Source organism: Heptranchias perlo, chromosome 2, assembly GCF_035084215.1.
Source record: "Heptranchias perlo isolate sHepPer1 chromosome 2, sHepPer1.hap1, whole genome shotgun sequence".
Lineage (NCBI taxonomy): Eukaryota > Metazoa > Chordata > Chondrichthyes > Hexanchiformes > Hexanchidae > Heptranchias > Heptranchias perlo.
The window spans coordinates 170595045-170617041 of NC_090326.1; the positions used below are offsets into that span (position 1 = coordinate 170595045).

At 51.2% G+C, this 21997-nt stretch overlaps 1 pseudogene; it reads right to left on the bottom strand.

Moving 5' to 3' along the window:
* The window catches only part of LOC137300078 (alanine aminotransferase 2-like), a 149417-nt pseudogene extending 128252 nt beyond the window's left edge, over window positions 1–21165 (bottom strand).
* Window positions 21166–21997: the final 832 nt, after the last annotated feature.

The window sequence follows — 21997 nt, forward strand, 5'->3', positions numbered from 1 at the left end:
AGATCGGGGTGGACAGAGGGGAAGTTGGGGGAAGGGGAGAGGGGGAGATTGGGGAGGGAAGATCGGGGTGGACAGAGGGGAAGTTGGGGGAAGGGGAGAGGGGGAGATTGGGGAGGGAAGATCGGGGGGGACAGAGGGGAAGTTGGGGGAAGGGGAGAGGGGGAGATTGTGGAGGGAAGATCGGGGGGGGGGGGGGACAGAGGGGAAGTTGGGGGAAGGGGAGAGGGGGAGATCGGGGGGGACAGAGGGGAAGTTGGGGGAAGGGGAGAGGGGGAGGTCGGGGAGGGAAGATCGGGGGGGGGACAGAGGGGAAGTTGGGGGAAGGGGAGAGGGGGAGATCGGGGGGGACAGAGGGGAAGTTGGGGGAAGGGGAGAGGGGGAGATCGGGGAGGGAAGCATCAGATATCGGAGCAGGGTGGAAAGGTGGGTTGATTTTGTGTTTTCACTTTGTGCGATGGTTTTTTAATTTAATTTATTTCGTTTCTTGTTCCCTGATCCGGCCCTGGTTTCACCAGGTGGGAATCAGAAGCCGTGGGAAAGTCACCCAGGTCAGTTCAAAATCGTTCGAACCACGTAATATGTCCCAGGTAAAGTGCCTTAAGGATCTCAATGAGGTACATTTGGTTCTTTAACTCTCATCCCACGGCTTTAATTGCCGCAATTTAAGTGTAAAATTGAGCCCATCGAGTCACACTCGCACACATTATACACAGTTCCTGCACACATAGTAACTCTCCCCACCCATTAATCTCCTTTCCCAGACCCTGTACACTCTCCCCTATCATGGACTCTCCCCACCCAATAATCTCCTTTCCCAGTTTCTGTACACTCTCCCCTATCATGGACTCTCCCCACCCGTTCAATCTCCTTTCCCAGACCCTGTACACTCTCCCCTATCATGGACTCTCCCCACCCAATAATCTCCTTTCCCAGTTTCTGTACACTCTCCCCTATCATGGACTCTCCCCACCTGTTTAATCTCCTTTCCCAGACCCTGTACACTCTCCCCTATCATGGACTCTCCCCACCCAATAATCTCCTTTCCCAGTTTCTGTACACTCTCCCCTATCATGGACTCTCCCCACCTGTTTAATCTCCTTTCCCAGACCCTGTACACTCTCCCCGATCATGGACTCTCCCCACCCGTTTAATCTCCTTTCCCAGACCCTGTACACTCTCCCCGATCATGGACTCTCCCCACCCATTAATCTCCTTTCCCAGACCCTGTACACTCTCACTCTCATGGACTCTCCCCACCCGTTCAATCTCGTCCTGTCAGTCACGCTGCACTAAAGACACCAACACAGCCACCGTCACAGTCAGTGGATTCTGGCCATTTCAAGCTGTATTGTCCCCCTGTCTAATATTCTCGCATATAATGCAATAAACAAATGGTACGGCCCACCCCCGCTGCCACTTTCCATCCAATAAAAGCCTGGGACTCACATATAAGGCCTGATTTTAACCCCCTGTGCCAGGCAAGGGGAGACATGCCAGGGGTTAAAATATGACAGAGTTTTGACCTCTCTGCTTGTGCTGACCTCCCATCGGGTCAATATTTTAACTGTTTTGAAAGTTTTTGGAGAGCACTGACTGTCCCCACCTCGACCCCAATACTCCAACCGTGGCCAAATTAAGGTCTTGAACGAGATCAACATTAAAACCTTGCTTCTGTATTCTTTGTCTTTTTATGACCTGATCTACTTTTTAGGTTAGGGAGTTCCAGGATTTTGACCCAGCGACGATGAAGGAACGGCGATATATTTCCAAGTCGGGATGGTGTGTGACTTGGAGGGGAACGTGCAGGTGGTGTTGTTCCCATGTGCCTGCTGCTCTTGTCCTTCTAGGTGGTAGAGGTCGTGGGTTTGGGAGGTGCTGTCGAAGAAGCCTTGGCGAGTTGCTGCAGTGCATCCTGTGGATGGTACACACTGCAGAAATTGATAAATGTATGCCTGCCTTTGATGACCTTTGTAAATGTACACAAAGGTCACTCTGCTCCTCTACTTCATTTAAAATCTCACCATTTAAGGTAGCTCTCCTTTCTCCATTCTTAATTCCATAATGTATGACCATATCTTTCCACATTGAACTGTATCTGCCTCCTAACTGCCCACCCTGTCATACCTACTGAGTGTCATCAGAAAACGTTCCCTCAGTCCCTAAGTGTAGGTCTTTTATTTGTATCGTAAATAAGATTGACCCCAACTTAAAAACATAGGACTTGGAAACTTTCCTTAATCCCAACTCTTTGCTTTCTGCCCCCCAACCATCTCTCTACCCACTTTTTACAAAATTAATTCTCGGGATGTGGTCATCGATTACAAGTCTGGAATTTATTGCCCAACTGTAGTTTGGAGCTCGAGACTAATAATTCAGAGAACGTGAGTTCAAGGGAAGTTTGAGAATTTGTTTTTAATAAATCTGGAAATAAAAGTGGCCATGAAGCAGTTGGATTGTCAGAGGGCAGTTCAGAGTCAACCACGTCGGTGTGGGACTGGAGTCACATATAGGCCCGGACTGGGTAAGGACGGCAGGTTTCCTTCCCTAAAGGACATTGGTAAATCAATTGGGTTTTTACGACAATCTCTTCCCTCCTCTCCCAAAGGTAAGCCACATGCTAGTGTGCCCTTCCACGTGTGCTAATCGTCCATCATCTCCTTGTCCAACTGCCCTGTGTTGTGTGCGTGAGCCCAGTCAATGGTGTTGGCCCCTGGGGCTCAGTGGGTAGAGTCCTCACCTCTGAGTCCAGAGACTCGAGCACATAATCTAGCGGGCCACTCCCAGTGCCGGTACCGAGGGAGCACCGCACCGTCGGAGGGCCGGTACCGAGGGAGCGCCGCACCGTCGGAGGGCCGGTACCGAGGGAGCGCCGCACCCTCGGAGGGCCGGTACCGAGGGAGCGCCGCACCCTCGGAGGGCCGGTACCGAGGGAGCGCCGCACCGTCGGAGGGCCGGTACCGAGGGAGCGCCGCACCGTCGGAGGGCCGGTACCGAGGGAGCGCCGCACCCTCGGAGGGCCGGTACCGAGGGAGCGCCGCACCGTCGGAGGGCCGGTACCGAGGGAGCGCCGCACCCTCGGAGGTGCCATCTTTCAGATGAGACATTAAACCGAGGCCCGGTCTGCCCTCTCAGGTGGACGTAAAAGATCCTGTGGCCACTGTTTTGATGAAGAGCAGGGGGAGTTCTCCCCCAGTGTCCTGGGGCCAATATTTATCCCTCAACGAACATCGGTAAAAACAGATGATCTGGTCATTTTTCTCTTCGCTGTTTGTGGGATCTTGCTGTGTGCAAATTGGATGTCGTGTGTCCTCCATTACAACAGTGACTAAACTTCAAAAGGTGCTTCATTGGCTGTAAAGCACTTTGGGACGTCCTGAGGTTGTGAAAGGTGCTGGAGAAATGCAGGTCTTTCTTTCTTATTCAACGATGTTGGTACCACAGAGAGAGAGCGATTCTCTCCCCACCCAACATGCGCAGAGATTCACGTTTCTGCAGGGAGCCACTGGAGAGTGATCAGGAGCAGGAACCTATCACTGATTATCCTCCTTCCGAGCAAACGGGCATTGGGGCAAATTGTACCATCCTGACCGTCTCCCAAGCGGGGAAGGAGTCTTCAGAGATAGTTGTGAATGCTGGGATGTTTAGCAAGTCAGGAGGTGCGACAACGGTCAACCACAAGATTGGCGCACTCGCTCACGACTGAGTGATGAAACAGCTGTTGACCAGATGTGTTACAACGCAAGAAGCTGCAAGCAGCAGGGCTGAGGCACATTGTATGATGGGACAGTGTAGAGGGAGCTTTACTCTGTATCTAACCCTGTACCTGCCCTGGGAGTGTTTGATGGGACAGTGTGGAGGGAGCTTTACTCTGTGTCTAACCCTGTACCTGCCCTGGGAGTGTTTGATGGGACAGTGTGGAGGGAGCTTTACTCTGTATCTAACCTGTGTTGTTACATCCTACTCTGGTGGAGATGTTTTAAACTGAGATACCAGACTGAAATTCTGGCACCAATGTCTCCTCACATCTGATCTCAATGAGTCAGGGTCTTGTGACCGATTCTAACCCAGATTACTTACGGCAGAGTGAGAGAGCAGAGAATAACAAAGGACGATCAGTTTATTGACAGACTGCTCGAGACAATAGGGGTGATTTTAAAACAGAGCCGGGAAGGGGGCGGGAGGTCAAATTGAGGTCAGGAGACCCATTACGGGTTCCCCAGACACCCTTACAATTTTGACGTAAGGACGCCTTTTATTTTTTTTGTTGGTTTCCCGTCGGGCCGACCGGCCTGATTGACAGACTGGTCTCAGTCGGACGGGAGACCGGCCAGGGAGAGTCATCAGGTAAGACCATAAGAGATAGGAGCAGGAGCAGGCCATTCGGCCCCTCGAGACTGCTCCGCCATTCAATGAGATCATGGCTGATCTGATTTTTACCTCAACTCCACTTTCCCGCCCTTTCCCCATATCCTTTGACTCCCTCACTGATCAAAAATTTGTCTAACTCAGCCTTGAATGTATTCAATGACTCGGCCTCCGCAGCTTTTTGGGGTAAAGAATTCCAAAGGTTCACGACCCTCTGGGAGAAGAAATTCCTCCTCATTTCCGTCTTAAATGGGCGACCCCTTATTCTGAGACTATGCCCCCTAGTTTTAGATTCCCCCATGAGGGGTAACATCCCCTCAGCATCTCTTGTCAGGTAAGTCTTTGATTGTGTGGATGGGGTTTGGGGGGTGGGCTCAGAGGCTGTGAGTCACGGGGGATGGGATTGGGGGTCAGTCACGGAGGGGTTGTTGGGATCGGGGGTCATCGCGGGGGTCCGCGATCATTGAGGGGGAGGGGCGGCGTGGGAGGATCAGGGGCGGGGAATCGAGGTCGGGGTCGGAGGGGAAGGATCGAGGTCGGGGGAGAATCGGGGTCTGGGTCGGGGTCGGGGGGTCTGCGATCATTGAGGGGGAGGGGCGGCGTGGGAGGATCGAGGTCGGGGGACCGGAGGGGAAGGATCGGGGTCGGGGTCGGGGGGTCCGCGATCGGGGTGGGGGGGCGCATTTCAGAGGCGTAAAACAGAAGGCCCGGGAATCCTGGCACCCCCCCAGGGTCGAAATCGGGAATTGGTGAAAAATGCAGGCCTGAAGCCTCCTTGAGAGGTTTTAAGGCCCAACCCTCGTCCCGCCCCAATGAAAACTGGAAATGGGCGGGTTGGAGGCGGGTCTGAAATGGTGGCAATTTTCAATGCCCCTCCACCCCGAACCCACCCGTTTTTAAATTTGAAAATTGAGCCTCATCTTGTCACACCAGACACATTAAATGGATTCATGGCACTCAATGATCCTGGAACATTGCAGTCAATTAAATTAGAGCTCAACTCCTGCAGCTTCACGGGGCTTGGAGTCATCGAATTCAGGGAGATCAGCCGGAGGCTCGTTGGGACAAGAGGAGGCCATTCAGCCCCTCGAATCTGTTCCACCTTTCAATCAGATCAGGGCTGATTTGTTCCTCAACTCCATTTACCCCCCTTTGCTCCATATCCCTCGATACCCAACAAAAATCCATCGATCTCAGTCTTGAAAGCTCCAATTGACCCCCAGCATCCACAGCCTTTTGGGGGAAGAGAGTTCCAGATTCCCACTCCCCTTTGTGTGAAGAAGTGTTTCCTGATTTTACGGTTATGTCGCCTTATTCAGGATTCCCCCACCAGAGGAAGTAGTTTCTCTCCGTCGAGCCTATAGGATTAATTAATCACCTTAAACACCTCGGTCAGTTTGCCCCTCAACACAGGCTGCACCTGATTTGCCCCCTTCCAAGGTGGTCACCTTGAATCTGAGTCAGAAGGTCGTGGGTTCGAGTCCCACTCCAGAGACTCGAGTGCATAATCCAGGCCGACACGCCCAGTGCAGTGCCGAGGGAGCGCCGCGCTGTCGGAGGGTCGGTGCCGAGGGAGCGCCGCGCTGTCGGAGGGTCGGTGCCGAGGGAGCGCCGCGCTGTCGGAGGGTCGGTGCCGAGGGAGCGCCGCGCTGTCGGAGGGTCGGTGCCGAGGGAGCGCCGCGCTGTCGGAGGGTCGGTGCCGAGGGAGCGCCGCGCTGTCGGAGGGTCGGTGCCGAGGGAGCGCCGCGCTGTCGGAGGGTCGGTGCCGAGGGAGCGCCGCGCTGTCGGAGGGTCGGTGCCGAGGGAGCGCCGCGCTGTCGGAGGTGCCATCTTTGGGATAAGACGTTAAACCGAGGCCTCGTCTGCCCTCTCAGGTGGACGCAAAAGATCCCGTGGCCATTATTTCGAAGAAGAGCAGGGGGAGTTCTCCTCGGTGTCCTGTGGACAATATTTGTCCCTCGATCAACCTCACTAAAACAGATTATTCGGTCATTATCTTGTTGCTGTTTGTGGGATCTTGCTGTGCGCAAATTGGCTGATACGTTTCCTACATTACAAAGCGGCTACACTTCAAAGAAAAAGTACTTAATTGGCTGTAAAGCGCTTTGGGACATCCTGAGGTTGTGTAAGGCGACATATAAATGCAAGCTATTTCTTTCTCTCCTGAAGCAAGGGTGCTGAGGCCACGGGGTGGGGTCAGGGTCCTAAACCACTCGGCCATCAGGGGAGAGGGAAGCTTTGTTTTCATTCGTTCATGGGATGTGGGCATCGCTGGCGAGGCCGGCATTTATTGCCCATCCCTAATTGCCCTTGAGAAGGTGGTGGTGAGCTGCCTTCTTGAACCGCTGCAGTCCGTGTGGTGAAGGTTCTCCCACAGTGCTGTTAGGAAGGGAGTTCCAGGATTTTGACCCAGCGACGATGAAGGAACGGTGATATATTTCCAAGTCGGGATGGTGTGTGACTTGGAGGGGAACGTGCAGGTGGTGTTGTTCCCATGTGCCTGCTGCCCTTGTCCTTCTAGGTGGTAGAGGTCATGGGTTTGGGAGGTGCTGTCGAAGAAGCCTTGGCGAGTTGCTGCAGTGCATCCTGTGGATGGTACACACTGCAGCCACAGTGCGCCGGTGGTGAAGGGAATGAATGTTTAGGGTGGTGGATGGGTTGCCAATCAAGCGGGCTGCTTTGTCCTGGATGGTGTCGAGCTTCTTGAGTGTTGTTGGAGCTGTACTAACGACAGTTTAATTTGCCCCTGCCAGAGGACTCATTTCTATTTAAAATACAAGCACACACATGCCGCGGATAACCTGGTAAAGGAGTTTGATGCTCTGCTTGTTCGGCAGCCCATCCACCACCTTAAACATCCACTCCCTCCACCACCGGCACAGCGTGCCTGAGCTGTGTACCATCGAGAGGACGCAGCAACTCGCCAAGACTTCCTCCACAGCGCCTCCCAAAGCCTGAAGGTAAAGAAGAATTTGCAGAATGCAGCAAGTAACGAGAGAGCAGGAGCAGCGCCCACAATGACAGGCAGTTCAATGGTCACCAACCTGTTTGGTTCAGTGTTGCTTCACACAGCCAGGAAGAGTTGTGCAATTTCCTGGCTCCTCCCCTCTCCTTACAGCTAAACTCGCTCACAAATTGGAAGCCGATGACTCAACAATAAATCCAAGCAGGTTAAAAACAGGCAAAACACCACACCAACAACCTGCCCTTAACATACTAAAACGTCCCAAGGAGCTTCACAGGAGCGAATATCAAATGAAATGTGACACCGAGCCACGTAAGGAGATATTAGGACAGGTGACCAAAAGCTGGGTCGAAGAGGGAGGTTTTGAGGAGCGTCTTAAAGGAGGAGAGAGAGGGGGAGAGGATTAGGGAGGGAATTTCAGAGTTTAGGGCCTAGGCACAATGGGACAATGGTGGAGTGAAGGGAGTGCGGGATGGACAAGAGGCCGGCCAAGTACTGACACCAAGTAACTTTGCATTGGCAAAGGTTCAACGAAGGCACCCGCTCTCCGGAGCTCAGTGTAACCGGCTTTGAAGAAAAAAATACGTAGGAGAAAAGAAATCTGGCCATTGATCTATCAATTCTCAGGACCCGACTGGGGAGCGCGCGGGCTCCCGGGGGCCGGGAAGGGAGGAGGTTTATCGAGAGACCCGAGACCGGCAATGAGGAGCAGCAACAAGTCCGCCTCTCTCCTCCTTTAATTCACCCCTTAAAACCTACCTCTTTGACCCAGCTTTTGGTCACCTGTCCTAATATCTCCTTATGTGGCTCGGTGTCAGATTTTGTTTGATAATCGCCCCTGTGAAGCACCTCGGGACGTTTTACTGCGTTAAAGGCGGGATATAAATGCAAGTTGTTGTTGTGTGTGCAGAGATCAGGAAAATCTCAAAAATAGATTGAAGGTTAGAAAATGTCCAGCTCCCCACATTGTTTCCGTTTTTAAAGCGAGGAATTAGCCGAGCCTCTGGGGTGTCCTGAGGCGGTGAAAGGTGCTATAGAACACAAGTTCTTTCTTTCTTCCCCGAACGCTAACAGTTACTCTGCTAGTAACATCAAATGTAAAGGGGATTGGGCTCGGTGGTGAAGCAACCCACGGTCGAATGACCGGCTGACACTCACTGCCTGGGCACTTGGAAGACACACTAGACAGATGACATCACCTGTGGAACTGTATCTCCAACAAGGGACCAGCAACCCTCGGACAAGAGGGCAGAAGATTGGCGGTGGAACAAGTTGAAACAAAGTCTTCATGAGCTGATTTGTTCTCCTTCCCTTTGGCTAAAACTCAAGAGGAACTTGTTTTAAAACTTGAGACTGAAGAGGAAGCAGTGCCCACAGAGTCAGAGAGTACAAGGAAGGAAAGCTTCAAAGTGGTTGACTGACGAGGCAGTCAGCTGACCTCAGCGCACCAGGCAACCTGACCCGTCAGCAAGTTGTCGGGAAAAGGTTGAGAATTAAAGTGCCAGGGACCCAGAGCTGGCGGAGCAAGTAAACCCACTCCCACTGCCCCCTCCGGCACACGTGGGCAGCTGTTCCCCCACAGGATGTACTGCAGCAACTCGCCAAGGCTTCTTCGACAGCACCTCCCAAACCCGCGACCTCTACCACCTAGAAGGACAAGGGCAGCAGGCACATGGGAACAACACCACCTGCACGTTCCCCTCCGAGTCACACACCATCCCGACTTGGAAATATATCGCCGTTCCTTCATCATCACTGGGTCAAAATCCTGGAACTCCCTTCCTAACAGCACTGTGGGAGAACCTTCACCACACGGACTGCAGCGGTTCAAGAAGGCGGCTCACCACCACCTTCTCAAGGGCAATTAGGGATGGGCAATAAATGCCGGCCTCGCCAGAGACGCCCACATCCCGTGAATGAATGAAAAGAAAGGTTGGGTGCGCACTTCTTTAGACAAGTTCGATGGGTGGGGGAGGGGGAGGGAAATTTTTCGTATCTCAAGAAAGCCTCGGTTGAGAAAAGATAAACCCACAACCTGCTCCTTCCACAAACATGTCCAATCTGCCCACTCGGGAACTCAATCCAACTCATTCAGCCCTTGAACTGTTGACACTGGGTTGCAGTATTATAGTGGTTATATTACTGGGCTAATAACCCAGAGAACACGAGTCCATAATCCCACTGTGGGCAGTTTGAGAATTTGAATTCAATTTTTTAAAAGCTGGTATTAATAAAAATTACCATAAAGCTATCGGATTGTCATAAAAACACATCTGATTCACTAATGTCCTTTAGGGAAGGAAACCTGCCGTCCTTACCCGGTCTGGGCCAATATGTGACTCCAGACCCACAGCAATGTGGTTGACTCTTAACTGCCCTCTGATGTGGCCGAGCAAGACACTCAGTGGCATTAAACCCACTACCAGCGGCTGAAGGCAGCAGCAGCCCAGCACCACCTTCTCAGGGCAACTAGGGATAGGCAATAAATGCCGGCCTTGCCAGCGACGCCCAAATCCGCCATCGCTGTCGTCTCTTCGTACTCTCACGGTCCATCACTTTGTGGAAACTTCAATTGTACTTTTTTCTACCTAATTTAATCCCTGCCCTCCCCTGACCAGGATTCAAACCTCACTGGGCTCAATATGGAGCTGTGGGTGAAGGAGGTCACTTGGCGAGCTGGCTTGAACCAACTAGTGGGGCCTCTTTAGATCAATGAATGTACATCGTGGTGTAACATCACATGGTTAACCCATGTCAGCTGTTTTAGGGGGTGTATATGGGATTGCAGAATGCTTAAAAGTCACTAATCTTGGCCTCCTATTGACTGTAGATAAGAGTCCAAATATGCACACTTCGATTGTCAAGTTCACGGTGACCCAGGGCAGGGTTGAACTGGAAGGCAAGTTACAATCTCTCAGAGCACTCAATGTTTACAATCAAGAATCAATATTTGATTTTGACATCTGTTACTCTGAAAAATAAAGTTTAAAAGTTAAAGAAAGTTCCAGGCTTCATTCTCAGAACAGTCGGGTTGGTCCTGAGGCCTAGAGCCCAGAAGGCCCCACGTTCGATACTTGGTACGATCCGATGGGTCCTGAGGCCTAGAGCCCAGAAGGCCCCACGTTCGATACTTGGTACGATCCGATGGGTCCTGAGGCCTAGAGCCCAGAAGGCCCCAGATTCGATACTTGGTACGATCCGATGGGTCCTGAGGCCTAGAGCCCAGAAGGCCCCAGATTCGATACTTGGTACGATCCGATGGGTCCTGAGGCCTAGAGCCCAGAAGGCCCCAGATTCGATACTTGGTACGATCCGATGTGTCCTGAGGCCTAGAGACCAGAAGGCCCCAGATTCGATACTTGGTACGATCCGATGGGTCCTGAGGCCTAGAGCCCAGAAGGCCCCAGATTCGATACTTGGTACGATCCGATGGGTCCTGAGGCCTAGAGCCCAGAAGGCCCCAGATTCGATACTTGGTACGATCCGATGGGTCCTGAGGCCTAGAGCCCAGAAGGCCCCAGATTCGATACTTGGTACGATCCGATGGGTCCTGAGGCCTAGAGCCCAGAAGGCCCCAGATTCGATACTTGGTACGATCCGATGGGTCCTGAGGCCTAGAGCCCAGAAGGCCCCAGATTCGATACTTGGTACGATCCGATGGGTCCTGAGGCCTAGAGCCCAGAAGGCCCCAGATTCGATACTTGGTACGATCCGATTTATATTTTACCACGAAGGCCGAGGACGATTTCGGACCAACCCATAATACTCATATCCTGCCTGCAGTCACTGACCTGGCTCACGAATGGGGAACTGGTCTTGGCTGAGTTTCATGGTGCGTCCGGTGCTGAAACCCAGCAGGGAGGCGAGGAGAGAAACTGTCTCTCGCACTCACAAAGGCCCAGAGTGTGTAAAGTGCCTGAGGACAGGTGGCAGTGGTTCCCCAGCGAGAGTCAGCACCATCGGGAGAGGGAGGGAGGGAGAATGCATCAAGAAAGTTATTTGGCCAGAAATCGCTCCCGAAATAACGGAGAAGCTTAACAGCGCTCTCCGCTGTCAGCGGTGAACGATCCCTCCCGTTCACACACGCGCAGCGAAACGCGGAAATACGGAACTTGCTCCTCCTCCTTGGTTCGCTGGTGATGTGACAGTTTCGAATTAAAGGGCCATCGCACGCTGCAATCAGAGAAATCATTGAACCAGCGCCAACTTGCTCATCTGCCCAGCTGGAAAGTAACTAATTACGCACCAAACAGGTAGCCTTAAAAATACCAGGTCTAAACTAAGTCTTAAAAGTGTGGTCAGTCATGATGACCTGCCAAACAACTAAAGATTAACTTTTAAAAATGTGGACTGTCATGTTACTCCTCATTTTAATAGTTTTTGGCATTAAAAAAAAATGTAAATTAAAAAAATTAAAATGTTGTTTTTTTTATTTTGCCCTTCTGCCTCTTTAATTATTCAATTATTTCTTTGGCTTCTTGTTAAAAAATGTATTTACAATGACATACCGAGTATAACTTTACATGAATGAAGTCTGCTTGTCTGTTTGAGCAACGCAGCCTGATTCTGTGGGTGGGACTTCTCTTCCTGTCAGATTCTGTGGGCGTGTCTTCTGCTCGCAGATGTTTCCAGCTGTGCGGCAGCTCACGCCGCTCAGGGGCTGGGTCGACGCTGCACCTTTCGTTGTTAATTAAACTCGCAGGAGCTGCGGGGAGTGTTGACTCACTGCTCAGAGCGATTTCTGGCCCCATTGAGTTAATGCAGACGGTAACGAGCGGGACTGTGCGGGTCAAAGGGGGGATAGCATTGGAACGGGAGGAGGCCATTCAGCCCCTCCAGCCTATTCCGCCATTCAATTCAATCGTTGCTGATCTGTATCCTAACTCCATTTGGCCTTGGCTCCATATCCCTTAATCCCCTTTGGTTAGCAAAAATCTATCGATCTCTGATTTAGAATTATTAATTGAGCTGGAGCGAGCACCTACTGCTTTTTGTGGGAGAGTGTTCCACACTTCAACCACCCTTTGTGTGAAGAAGTGTTTCCGAACGTCTCTCCTCAATGGCCTGGCTCTGATTTTAAGGTTATCTCCCCTTGTGTTCCCATCAGTGGAAAAAGTTTCTCACTATCTACCCAATCAATTCCTTTCAAAATCCTAAAAATGTCAATCAGATCACCCCTTAACCTCCTAACATATAAGAAGCGGAAAACACAACCCATGGGATAAGTGGGTGGACTTTCCCCTTGACAGTTGAACGTCACACATGAGAGGAGCTGAAGAGATGAACATAGCAATCTGCAGCTTTCAAACGAGCTTTGTCACTCTGTGAACACGGACCTCTCACTCTCTCCAGCTCGATGTACTGGGAAGGGAGGAGGTTTATCGAGAGACCGGAGGCCAGCAATGAGGAGCAGCAACAAGTGTGGATCTCGACTCCCTCCAAAACTCAGGGAGTTTTGACAAGTTCCCAGGAGGTCCGGCACACCTGGAGAGACAGTGAGTGAGCTGAGGCCAGGGGCCCAGGCTGGCGTCCGACCAGGAGTTGCAGGCCCTGGTTGGACCAGGAGTTGCAGGCCCTGGTTGGACCAGGAGTTGCAGGCCCTGGTTGGACCAGGAGTTGCAGGCCCTGATTGGACCAGGATCTATCCTATTTACACTGGCTGAGAGATACTTTGTTCAAATTCCTGCGCTTCTTTCAGTATTTGGGCAGTAGATGATTGGGAACAACACCACCTGCACGTTCCCCTCCAAGTCACACACCATCCCGACTTGGAAATATATCGCCGTTCCTTCATCATCGCTGGGTCAAAATCCTGGAACTCCCTTCCTAACAGCACTGTGGGAGAACCGTCACCACACGGACTGCAGCGGTTCAAGAAGGCGGCTCACCACCACCTTCTCAAGGGGCAACTAGTGACGCCCATATCCCGACAATGAATAAAAATATTAATTTAATTGCAGTTAAGTGTAAAAGGTCACGCCGAACGCACCTTGCACTAGTTTGACAATGGATGCTGCGTCAAACAGAACCAGAATGTTTAGGGTGGGGGAGGGGGGAATGTTTAGGGTGGGGGAGGGGAGAATGTTTAGGGTGGGGGAGGGGGGAATGTTTAGGGTGGGGGAGGGGGAATGTTTAGGGTGGGGGAGGGGGGAATGTTTAGGGTGGGGGAGGGGGGAATGTTTAGGGTGGGGGAGGGGGGAATGTTTAGGGTGGGGGAGGGGGGAATGTTTAGGGTGGGGGAGGGGGGAATGTTTAGGGTGGGGGAGGGGGGAATGTTTAGGGTGGGGGAGGGGGGAATGTTTAGGGTGGGGGAGGGGGGGAATGTTTAGGGTGGGGGAGGGGGGAATGTTTAGGGTGGGGGAGGGGGGAATGTTTAGGGTGGGGGAGGGGGGAATGTTTAGGGTGGGGGAGGGGGGAATGTTTAGGGTGGGGGAGGGGGGATGTTTATGGTGGGGGAGGGGGGAATGTTTAGGGTGGGGGAGGGGGAATGTTTAGGGTGGGGGAGGGGAGAATGTTTAGGGTGGGGGAGGGGGAATGTTTAGGGTGGGGGAGGGGGAATGTTTAGGGTGGGGGAGGGGGGAATGTTTAGGGTGGGGGAGGGGGGAATGTTTAGGGTGGGGGAGGGGGGAATGTTTAGGGTGGGGGAGGGGGAATGTTTAGGGTGGGGGAGGGTGAATGTTTAGGGTGGGGGAGGGGGGAATGTTTAGGGTGGGGGAGGGAGGGAATGTTTAGGGTGGGGGAGGGGGGGAATGTTTAGGGTGGGGGAGGGGGGGAATGTTTAGGGTGGGGGAGGGGGGGAATGTTTAGGGTGGGGGAGGGGGGGAATGTTTAGGGTGGGGGAGGGGGGAATGTTTAGGGTGGGGGAGGGGGGGAATGTTTAGGGTGGGGGAGGGGGGGAATGTTTAGGGTGGGGGAGGGGGGAATGTTTAGGGTGGGGGAGGGGGGGAATGTTTAGGGTGGGGGAGGGGGGGAATGTTTAGGGTGGGGGAGGGGGGGAATGTTTCGGGTGGGGGAGGGGGGGAATGTTTAGGGTGGGGGAGGGGGGGAATGTTTAGGGTGGGGGAGGGGGGAATGTTTAGGGTGGGGGAGGGGGAATGTTTCGGGTGGGGGTTATTTTAATATCTTGTTTCCCAACCTTCGGAACAAGCCCCTCATTCAGCACCTTATGAAATGGCTGCTGAAAATCCATGAGTCCATCTCCATCATTCCCTTTATCGGCACACACTGATTACCTGGACCAATGCCATGACATTAGGTGAGCACAAAGTGCTCTTTCCAATCCCAGGCAGACTGTCCCTGACCAACCTCTGCGACACTCGCTGGCCACTGATCTCACCCCGAGTCCTCAGCCCGTCACTGGGACAAACCAAATGACCCGTCTCGTTCCTACCCCCTTTTCTTGAACGAAGGGGATAACTATTGCCACCTCCCAGTTCTTCCCCCCCACAGCGGGTACGGTGAGGTTTCTTTTGACATACTCGAACGACAGGTGCAGCTCCAGCTTGGTCAGAGTTTCCGCGCCAGCAAGTCAAACTGCATCAAACGTGTACCTTATCCATCTCACATTTAAATGGCCTCTTTCTGTGCTGCAGTTTGGACGCCCGTCGCTCGTGAGTAAAGATGCCATGACGTGAGGTGATGTCATCGCCTCCCCTCCCCCCACACCGCCCCGTTTACCCGACTGCAGCGGTTCAAGAAGGCGGCTCACCACCAACTGCTCAAAGGGCAATCAGGGATGGGCAATAAATGCCGGCCTTGCCAGCGACGCCCACATCCCGAGAATTAATAGAAAAAAGCCTCCTACAACGAGTGGCACCCTGGGAGAAATTGAGCCTTCCTGGTTACTGGTTTTAAAGGAAAGGACAAAAGGATTACATGGTGTGACCTCTCATACCAGGCTGTGGCAGTGCCCGTGGTACCAGTTTGGGAGTTGGTGCCCAGTCCTGCTGTTTCTTTTCACGTCCATTTTGACTGAAAAACCACTTCTCGTCTGCGGAAACCGCTCTGCGTATCGGCAAACCACTTAGTGTTTGCAGAAACCACTTGGCCTGTACACGAACCGCTTCCAGTCCGCGTAAACCACTTGGCCTGTACACGAACCGCTTCCAGTCCGCGTAAACCACTTGGCCTGTACACGAACCGCTTCCAGTCCGCGTAAACCACTTGGCCTGTACACGAACCGCTTCCAGTCCGCGTAAACCACTTGGCCTGTACGCGAACCGCTTCCAGTCCGCGTAAACCACTTGGCCTGTACACGAACCGCTTCCAGTCCGCGTAAACCACTTGGCCTGTACACGAACCGCTTCCAGTCCGCGTAAACCACTTGGCCTGTACGCGAACCGCTTCCAGTCTGCGTAAACCACTTGGCCTGTACACGAACCGCTTCCAGTCTGCGTAAACCACTTGGCCTGTACACGAACCGCTTCCAGTCTGCGTAAACCACTTGGCCTGTACGCAAACCACTTCCAGTCTGCGTAAACCACTTGGCCTGTACACGAACCGCTTCCAGTCTGCTCAAACCACTTGGCCTGTACACGAACCGCTTCCAGTCTGCGTAAACCACTTGGCCTGTACACGAACCGCTTCCAGTCTGCGTAAACCACTTGGCCTGTACACGAACCGCTTCCAGTCCGCGTAAACCACTTGGCATGTACGCAAACCACTTCCAGTCTGCGTAAACAACTTGGCATAAATGCAAACCGTTCCAAACTGCTCTGCCCATATTTCAAATTTGTGGAAGCAGCTCTGCATATTTGAGTGTGCTGAAACCACTCCGCGTATACGCAAACATCTTCCAGTCTGTGAACAAACCACTCCGCGTATACGCAAACATCTTCCAGTCTGTGAACAAACCACTCCGCGTATACGCAAACATCTTCCAGTCTGTGAACAAACCACTCCGCGTATACGCAAACATCTTCCAGTCTGTGAACAAACCACTCCGCGTATACGCAAACATCTTCCAGTCTGTGGAAACCACTCCGCGTATACGCAAACATCTTCCAGTCTGTGAACAAACCACTCCGCGTATACGCAAACATCTTCCAGTCTGTGAACAAACCACTCCGCGTATACGCAAACATCTTCCAGTCTGTGAACAAACCACTCCGCGTATACGCAAACATCTTCCAGTCTGTGAACAAACCACTCCGCGTATACGCAAACATCTTCCAGTCTGTGGACAAACCACTCCGCGTATACGCAAACATCTTCCAGTCTGTGAACAAACCACTCCGCGTATACGCAAACATCTTCCAGTCTGTGTACAAACCACTCCGCGTATACGCAAACATCTTCCAGTCTGTGAACAAACCACTCCGCGTATACGCAAACATCTTCCAGTCTGTGAACAAACCACTCCTCGTATACGCAAACATCTTCCAGTCTGTGGACAAACCACTCCGCGTATACGCAAACATCTTCCAGTCTGTGGACAAACCACTCCGCGTATACGCAAACATCTTCCAGTCTGTGAACAAACCACTCCGCGTATACGCAAACATCTTCCAGTCTGTGAACAAACCACTCCGCGTATACGCAAACATCTTCCAGTCTGTGAACAAACCACTCCGCGTATACGCAAACATCTTCCAGTCTGTGGACAAACCACTCCGCGTATACGCAAACATCTTCCAGTCTGTGGACAAACCACTCCGCGTATACGCAAACATCTTCCAGTCTGTGGAAACCACTCCGCGTATACGCAAACATCTTCCAGTCTGTGAACAAACCACTCCGCGTATACGCAAACATCTTCCAGTCTGTGGACAAACCACTCCGCGTATACGCAAACATCTTCCAGTCTGTGAACAAACCACTCCGCGTATACGCAAACATCTTCCAGTCTGTGAACAAACCACTCCGCGTATACGCAAACATCTTCCAGTCTGTGAACAAACCACTCCGCGTATACGCAAACATCTTCCAGTCAGTGAACAAACCACTCCGCGTATACGCAAACATCTTCCAGTCTGTGGAAACTACTCTGCATAGACGCAAACTGCTCTTCATATACTTAGAATATTAAGGGGAACTTAGAAAATCATAATATGATTAGACAGAGTCAACATGGTTTTATGAAAGGGAAATCGTGTTTGACAAATTTATTAGAGTTTTTTGAGGATGTAACTAGCAGGGTAGATAAAGGGGAACCAGTGGATGTCGTATATTTGGATTTTCAAAAGGCATTCGATAAGGTGCCACATAAAAGGTTGTTACACAAGATAATGGCTCATGGGGTTGGGGGTAATATATTAGCACGGATAGAGGATTGGTTAATGGACAGAAAACAGAGAGTAGGGATAAACGGGTCATTCTCAGGTTGTCAGACTGTAACTAGTGGGGTACCTCAAGGATCAGTGCTTGGGCCTCAGCTATTTACAATCTATATTAATGACTTAGATGAAGGGACCGAGTGTAATGTATCCAAGTTTGCTGATGATACAAAACTAGGTGGGAAGGTAAGCTGTGAGGAGGAAACAAAGAGTCTGCAAAGGGATATAGACAGATTAAGTGAGTGGGCAAGAAGGTGGCAGATGGAGTATAATGTGGGGAAATGTGAGGTTATTCACTTTGGTAGGAAGAATAGACAAACATAATATTTTTTAAATGGTGAGAAACTATTAAATGTTGGTGTTCAGAGGGATTTGGGTGTCCTCGTACAAGAAACACAGAAAGTTAACATGCAGGTACAGCAAGCAATTAGGAAAGCAAATGGCATGTTGGTCTTTATTGCAAGGGGGTTGGAGTACAAGAGTGAGGAAGTCTTGCTGCAATTGTACAGGGCTTTGGTGAGACCTCACTAGAGAAAAAGTACTGGGTAAACTAATGGGTCTAAAAGCTGACAAGTCCCCTGGACCTGATGGCTTGCATCCGAGGGTCTTAAAGGAAGTGGCTACAGAGATAGTGGATGCATTGGTTGTAATCTTCCAGAATTCACTAGATTCTGGAAAGGTCCCAGCGGATTGGAAAACCGCAAACGGAACACCCGTATTCAAGAAGGGAGTGAGACAGAAAGCAGGTAACTATAGACCAGTTAGCCTAATATCTGTCATTGGGAAAATGCTAGAATCCATTATTAAGGAAGTAGTAGCAGGACATTTGGAGACTCATAATACAATCAAGGAGAGTCAACATGGTTTTATGAAGGGGAAATCATGTCTGACAAATTTATTAGAGTTCTTTGAGCAAGTAACGGGCAGGGTGGATAAAGGGGAACCAATGAATGCAGTATATTTGGATTTCCAAAAGGCATTCGATAAGGTGCCACATAAAAGATTATTGCACAAGATAAGAGCTCATGGTGTTGGGGGTGATATACTGGCATGGATAGAGGATTGGCTAACTAACAGAAAACAAAGAGTCGGGATAAAAGGGTCATTTTCAAAATGACAATCTGTAACTAGTGGGGTGCCGCAGGGCTCAGTACTGGGGCCTCAACTATTTACAATATATATCAATGACTTGGATGAAGGAACAGAGTGTCTTGTGGCCAAATTTGCTGATGATACAAAGATAGGTGGAAAAGCAAGTTGTGATGAGGACACAAAGTGTCGGCAAAGGGATATTGACAGGTTAAGCGAATGGGCAAAAATTTGGCAGATGGAATATAATGTGGGAAAATGTGAAGTCATCCACTTTGGGAGGAAAATAAAAAAGCAAAATATTATTTGAATGGAGAAATACTACAAAATGCTGCAGTCCAGAGGGATCTGGGTGTCCTCGTACATGAAACACAAAAAGTCAACATACAGATGCAGCAGGTAATCCGGAAGGCAAATGGAATATTGGCCTTTATTTCTAGGGGGATGGAGTATAAAAGCAGGGAAGTCATGCTCCAACTGTACAGGGTGCTGGTGAGACCACACCTGGAGTACTGCGTACAGTTCTGGTGCCCTTATTTAAGGGAGGATATACTTGCATTGGAGGCAGTTCAGAGAAGGTTCACTAGGTTGATTCCGGGTATGGAAGGGTTGTCTTATGAGGAAAGATTGAACAGGTTGGGTCTATACTCATTGGAGTTTAGAAGAATGAGAGGAGATTTTACTGAAACATACAAGATTCTGAGGGGACTCGATAGGGGAGATGCTGAGGGGATGTTACCCCTCATGGGGGAATCTAAAACTAGGGGGCATAGTCTCAGAATAAGGGGTCACCCGTTTAAGAGGAAATGAGGAGGAATTTCTTCTCCCAGAGGGTCGTGAATCTTTGGAATTCTTTACCCCAAAAAGCTGTGGAGGCCGAGTCATTGAATACATTCAAGGCTGAGTTAGACAAATTTTTGATCAGCGAGGGAGTTAAAGGATATGGGGAAAGGGCGGGAAAGTGGAGTTGAGGTAAAAATCAGATCAGCCATGATCTCATTAAATGGCAGAGCAGGCTCAAGGGGCCGAATGGCCGACTCCTGCTCCAATCTCTTATGGTCTTACTTGGAGTACTGTGTACAGTTTGGGTCTCCTTATCTAAGGAAGGATAAATTAGCCTTAGAGGCGGTGCAACGAAGGTTCACTAGATTGATTCCTGGGATGAGAGGGTTGTCCTATGAGGAGAGATTGAGTAGAATGGGCCGATACTCTCTGGAGTTTAGAAGAATGAGAGGTGATCTCATTGAAACAGATAAGATTCTGAGAGGGCTTGACAGGGTAGATGCTGAGAGGTTGTTTCCCCTGGCTGGAGAGTCTAGAACTAGGGGGTATAGTCTCAGGATAAGGGGTCGGCCATTCAAGACTGAGATGAGGAGGAATTTCTTCACTCAGAGGGTTGTGAATCTTTGGAATTCTCTACTCCAAAGGGCTGTGGTTGCTCAGTCGTTGAGTATATTCAAGGCTGAGATAGATTTTTGGACCCTAAGGGATATGGGGATCAGGCAGGAAAGTGGAGTTGAGGTCGAAGATCAGCCATGATCTTATTGAATGGCGGAGCAGGCTCGAGGGGCTGTATGACCTACTCCCGCTCCTATTTTTTATGTTCTTATACGCAAACTGCTTTGAGACTGCGTAAATTGCTTTGAGTCTGCGGAAACCGCTCTGCATATACGCAAACCTCTCAGAGGCTGCGGGAACCACTCTGCGTATACGCAAACCGCTCCGAGTCTGCGGGAACCACTCTGCGTATACGCAAACCGCTCCGAGTCTGCGGGAAGCACTCTGCGTATACGCAAACCGCTCCGAGTCTGCGGGAACCACTCTGCGTATACGCAAACCGCTCCGAGTCTGCGGGAACCACTCTGCGTATACGCAAACCGCTCCGAGTCTGCGGGAACCACTCTGCGTATACGCAAACCGCTCCGAGTCTGCGGGAACCACTCGGTATACACAAACTGCTCGAAGCCTGCATATACGCAAGCCACTTTGAGTCTGCGGAAACCGCTCTGCACATATGCAAAATTGGGAGAGAGGCATTCCACAGCTAACTGTAAAGACATTAAAAAGTCTCCCACCTGCTGCAGCTCCCTCTCGATCTCCGTGGCCCTCAGCACGATCGGACCTCTGACCGCATACTCCACTTTCTTGATCTGCTGGTTCATCGACTCGAGAGTCAGCACCTTCTGGCCGGCAGGTACCGGCCCGTTGGTCCCGTTTGTGGACATGGTCCCGACCCTGCGGGGAAGGAAGAGAGATCTCAGCAAAGGAGTCCGGGATCTGCTCGCAAAGTGATGCAGGGAGAGTCCGGGTGGCAGACAGCGGAGTGTGAGGGCTGGCAGGAGGAGGCACATCGCTCGGAGGGAGAGGGAGAGGGAGAGCTCACAACGGCCCCCTGTCCCTTTATATAAAGATAAGCAGCAGAGTCGGACTGGGAGCACAGGGCTGGTTATTGATCGCACAGCTCAGTTTAATGATCCAATTGGTTTGAACTTTGAAGTTGTCGTTAACAAGTTTCAACATTTAGACCTTGAACAGATTCCAGAAAAGGGGGAAATAAATGGGACACATCTGGAATGGAAAGATTAGAGGGAGGGGGTGGGGGGACACACATGACCCCAGGGGGGGGGGGGGGGAAGAGACAGAGAGAGAGACACTGACTTGGTGAAACTCACACCAAACTGACACGTTGCAAGAAGCAACTTTCCGAAAGTTACAATTTCTTTTTTGAATGGGGGGAGGTGGAGGGGAGGGGAGGGGGGAGATTGGAGGAGGAGGGGGGAGATGGCACCTTACCTACCCAACCCTGGGTCCCCACACACTGGGCTACACCAGCCAGCGCCAAGTGCCTCTCACTCGGCGAGAATCTGGAATCTGGCCTCGGTCCAGAACTTTTTAATTGGTTAATCGGAATCACACCCAACTGGGACAGGACAGGATCAACTGGGAAAAAAAACAACCAACCAACCCAGGGAAAGGTGCAGGGATTGGACAGGAGCCAATAAACCAGGGAGAACCCTCCTGTTGCCCGATGCTGGATCCCACACTGTGTTCTGGGCATTTTAAATTCTCCTCTCATTCATTTTCCCTCTGTCTGATAGAGAAACAGAGTCTCAGTGAAAGAAGCGATTTGTGAAACTCCTCTCCTCAGTCCCTGCAAAAAAAACACACTCACTCACTCACTCACACACACACACACACTCTCTCTCTCTCACACACACACACACTCACACACACACACACTCTCTCTCTCTCTCTCTCACACACACACACTCTCACACACACTCACTCTCTCTCTCTCTCTCTC